Source organism: Corvus brachyrhynchos, unplaced genomic scaffold, assembly GCF_000691975.1.
Source record: "Corvus brachyrhynchos isolate BGI_N302 unplaced genomic scaffold, ASM69197v1 scaffold17, whole genome shotgun sequence".
Taxonomy (NCBI): Eukaryota; Metazoa; Chordata; class Aves; order Passeriformes; family Corvidae; genus Corvus; species Corvus brachyrhynchos.
Window position 1 is genome coordinate 4122094 of NW_008240046.1, and position 4959 is coordinate 4127052.

A 4959-nucleotide genomic window follows, 5' to 3' on the forward strand; every position below is an offset into this window, starting at 1 on the left:
GGCGTAGACACAGCATGGAGAGTTATTTATGTCAAGTCGGGTTATTGTAAACGAAATCCAGCAAATTGCACATAAGCTCCTCGGGGCCGCCAGTGGGCTCGTGGGCAGAGGTCAGTGTCAGTCAGTCTGTCCATCCCTCTGGAGACAGTAATTGTCCGGGGCCTGACACCGCGTCGGGGGCGATAGGCGGCTCCATCCATCTCCATCCAGTTATCCCGGCGCCGAGGCCGGGGCTCCGCGCCTCGCCAGCCTCCAGCATCCAGCTCCATCACTACCCTATACTCCCTTTATTAATAGGGAAATTCTTCCTTTCTGACAATTTAATAGTCTAAAGTAATCTTCTGCGTGACATTGCCCATCCGTCTTCTCAAAAGAGAAAACAAAGGGGATGTTTTTTTCTTTGGGCCTCTCCAGATCCTTTTCTATTTTAAGAGGGGCTCCCCACAATGGGGTCTTTATGAACCATAATGGTTATGTTTATGAAGCCAGCGATACCAGTGTATGAAGACAATTTTATGCCTAATTAGAAAATGATGTAAGCCAGGGGGAGACAAAGAGGGCTTGTCTGCCGTGGCTGGGTCTCCGGCCATCACTCCCGGGCGAATATATCGCCTCTTCTGTGCTTTACGTCCACTATTTTTATAACATCTCGTCCATTAGCTCCTCAAACTGTTTATGATATCGTGGACAGTTAGTAAAACAGCTCAATTTAGCGGTGGATTAAAGCAATTTTGAAACTTGTTCCGAAGGGAATCGCACGGGAGGCGAAGAGCAGCCCTCCCTTCTCCTATCCAAGGGGACTTCACCTCTGGGAAGACTCCAATAACTGCAACCCCAGCCCCACTCGATTAAGGGATAATTTTTAATATATATGCAATAAATGTTCACTTTGTTAGATTGAATGACAGACAATAATATCGGCAAATCTTCATATCCATCCATTACCGGCAAACGAGCCGCACAAAGAACATATTTGCTTTTGATTAATTTATTTGCAGACTCTGTTTGATAAAGCAATAACTATTTGGTTAAACTTGACATTCGGTCTTCGGGGGGTTATCAGACCAATTCCCTCTCGTTCGTGGGTGATAATAAAGCTGTTTAAGCGGGATTAATTATTAATTGGTTGCAATTAATTTCCTCCCTTCTCCACGTCGACAGACAATGAGGATCACTCACTCCCAAACAAAAGACTGACATAGGAGCATCCTCGCCCCGTCTGTATCTAGCTATCTGTTTATTCATCTGTCCCTTTCCATCTCTCCCGATTCCTGCGCGCAGCTTCTAAACTTTCCTCTACCCTTCAGCAGGGAGATCTCCTCCTCGGCGGGGTGAGAGGGACGCCGGGACCCCAGTGCGCGCTCCCTCTCCGCGACCCAGGGGCGCCAGTCCTGCGGCCGCGGTGACGGCCGTCCCTCCCCGGCAGCGGAGAGCACGGAGCAGCCCTGGCCCCTCAGAGGGGCTGGTCTGGGACGGAGCTGACCGAACAGGGATCCCAGGAAGGGCGGCCAGGGAGCGGGTCGCTGAAGGACAAGACTCTCCGATTCAGCCGCAGTGATGAATTGCTGTGGGGGAGAGGAACAGAGCTCCTCTCCCCCCATCTCCGTGCTTCTGCTGCTGATGAATGGGCCCGGAGGATGGATAGTCCAGAGTGTGTTATATCTTCATCAAACTGTGAAACCCCTCCCTTTACTAATAATCTGTCACAACTTTACAGAACACACACTGAGACCAAAGGGAAGCCCCTGCCCTGTAGCCTGCCCCTTCCCTCCCCTGTCAGGAAGGGCTTTATCCGGGCAAGGAGCACGGGGGAGGGGGGCTCCCTCCGCGGAAAGTTTTCCTCGTCCACTGCTCGGCCTTTTCCCCCTCGGCTGTCCCAGGAACCCCCGCCCGAAGGGCCCTGTCCCCTGGCCCGGGACTCTCCGGCCTCTGAGCCCGGTCTCTCCTTGCTAGCCGCGGGAAGCGGGCTGGTTCTGCTCAAGACAGCCAGAGCAGGGCGAGCCGAAAGCACCCCAGCAAATTTCCAGCACGGTTTTGAGTAGCGGGAGACATGAGGCCGAGAGGGGGGAAAGTCCCCCGTTTTCCCCGGGCAAACGGAGGAAAAAAAACTAAGGCGAGACCCAGCATCCTTCTCCAACGACAGATCTTTCTCCTTCCATTAGTATTTCTTTCGGGCACAGATAAATCTCCCTTTTCCGTCGCGTATTTGCATTTCGAGCAGGTGCATCTTCCAGCAACGATGTTCGCTCCTCTACTCTACACAATTAAAAACAATAATCAAAACTAGCTGTTTAAAAGTAAGGAGAGCAGCAGGAGGTGCCGTGGGTGACAGGCGGCACACACCCACCGCACCCGTGCCCCTGCCCGCCGCTCGGAGCCCCGCGGCGCAACCTCTACCCGCGGCCCCGGAGCGCTGCCTGCCGCTCCCTCTGGCTCTTCACCTAGAAAAAGGGTCGTTCCGGATTATTCTGCTGTTAGCAATAGTCATTGCTCTGTCCCGGAATAGTTTAAGGCGTAAAACTGAGGCAGTGAAAGACATTAGTCTAATGAGGTTTGTCGTGTAGAAGCTGTTGATATTATGTTGTCATTCATCTCATTTAAAGTCCGAAGAAACGCATTCATGAGATTGTTTCTTTATTTTTTCCCCCCTTTCTCCCCCTTTCTTGCTGTTTTTAAAAACATCGCTTTCTTTGGCTGTTTGCTTTAGGGGCTTTTCATCTGCGTGTTTCAGATAAGAAAAGAAATCAGATTCTTTTATTTTTCGATTGGATCCGAATTCCTTTTGATGTCCCCATTTAGTGCCTTTGACTTCTCCTGTGAATGGCAGCCTTTTGTTGCCGTCCCACATGCCCTTTAAGAAATTCTCCCTTAAACGCCTGGTACCCGCTGATGGATCCGTTTTCAAATGGACCAGAAGGAAAATGCAAGGAGCGAGAGGCCCGTTTCCTTAGTAATTGCTCGCGTTTGGGTGAAAATGCAGATATTTTTGTCCGATGTGGGAGTATTGGGAGAAGAACATCAGCAGGGGTTTAAGACAAAGATCGTCAGCTGCGAACTCGCTGCACAAGACAAGAAGCTCGCTTGACTGCCTTTGGTGTCAAAGTTGGGGTAACCTCCAAAGTGGGGAGCGACGTGCAAAACCTCCCGATGGCCACAGTTGTGCCGTAGGACAGCGGGCAGCAACGGAGCGCCGTCCGATTGCCCGGGCCCCGGCCGAGCCCTCTGCTCCCCTCCCTTCCCTCCCTCTGGGGCACAGCCCTGGACACAGTTATGTCAACAACATCGCTGAGAAAAAAAGAGTTTGTGATATATATACATGTATATTCATAGGGATGGAGGGATGGATGGATGGATGGATGGATGCTGCATGCATGCTCAGATATTGCTGGCTCTAAAGAATGATTGGAGCCTCCCAAACTACACTTCGGAAAAAGCCACTGTAAAATAAATTCGCCATCCAAAAACGCAAACACCCCTGTGCTCCGAGGCTCGGGAAGCAACGAGGACACCACCAGACCGAGAGTGATCAAAAGCTAAACCTCACAGACATTCCCGAAATACATTATTTTTTTCATTTTTAAATAAGGACATTTCCCCGCATTTTGCTTCCAGGAAGTTTAAATAATTTTTAAGTTATCGGTAAGCAATCAGAAATCGCTATCAAGAAACGACTTCAGGGTCCGTGAAGGGGGATCAATCTCGTATCCCACAGCGATCCATTCGCTTAGCCGTGAGCCCGTTTTCTCCTCCAAGTACAGCATTATTTCTTGTTACTCGTCAGGGATACATGGTTTCAAAAACACTGCCTGATCATTTTCGGGTTTTGTCTTTTCTTGCATAAACACTCTTCTCTTACACCGCTATGTCTCGGGACATTGAAGGATAATTAAATGCCAACAGAAATAGCAAAAGGTCGGACACGTTACTTAAAGCTATTTACTTCCACCTAAGTAGAGCGCGGGATTTCGGAGCTGTAATGGGAAAAGGCTGCGGTGAGCCTTCGCCAGGAGACCCGGTGCGCCGGCACAGGTCGAAGGGACAGAAAGGCTCCGGCTCCCGGCAGGTAGTGAAATCTCAGCACCCGCTTCTATTTTTTTTTTTTTTTCCCCTAGCAAGAGCCTGCAGTGGCCGATCTGAAAGCACCGCTTTTCTCGTGGGGAGTTCTCCAGGACAGAGACCTTGTTGCCCCCTAAGCACCAAGAGCTAACCAGGGTCCTCCAAGTCATCTATTCTCCAAGGGAAAAAATATCTTACACTGCGACAGGGAGGAGAAAAAAGTAACAAGCAAGATTTTCTTTAGAATACGAATGCAAGAGAAAAGATTGCATATATTTAGGAACAAATTTGTAGCCACACATAATATTTCGATTCTGCAAAGATAATGGCAATAAGAGCAGAGTGAACGGTGCCTTACTTACGTTTTAGGCGAGCGCCTTCCCTTCCACACTGACCTGCCTCCTGTGCTGTAGATTATTTTATACATTTCTCCCAGATACACTTATAAACAAGTGGAAATTTTGCATCCTACCCGCACCATTTTATACATGATGAGCCATCAGTAATAGGATTATTAAACAAAAACCGTCTGAGGCGCTGGCGTTAACCTTTTTTAAAATGGCTAATTAGGTTTTGCACAGAAAAATTAGATTTAACATTGCTTACATTGACTACATTTTCAGTTGATGCTACAATAATTTGGGGGGTAGGACGGGTAAAACAACTCGAAGACATAATAAAAAATTAACTATTTTAACATATATTATAGGTCCCCTACACTTGGGTAAGGCAAAGAATATTTTCATGATCAAATATTATATACATAAAACTAATTATCTCTCGCTGCTGCCTCCATCAATTACGCGGGAGAAGGGAGAGGTGTAGAGCGCCCTCTGGTGGCTCGTAGCCGGAACGCGCCTCGCGCAGACACGGCTCGCTCCGTCCCTCCTCTGCCCCTTGCCA

At 48.9% G+C, this 4959-nt stretch overlaps 1 long non-coding RNA gene across 1 annotated transcript in view; it reads right to left on the bottom strand.

The window, feature by feature from the left end:
• Positions 1–4603, bottom strand: part of LOC108449115 — a 15631-nt gene extending 11028 nt beyond the window's left edge. Inside the window, exon 1 of the long non-coding RNA XR_001865234.1 lies at positions 4419–4603. This is a non-coding gene — a long non-coding RNA (uncharacterized LOC108449115). The remainder of the gene's footprint in view (positions 1–4418) is intronic.
• Between the last annotated feature and the right edge of the window lie 356 nt (positions 4604–4959).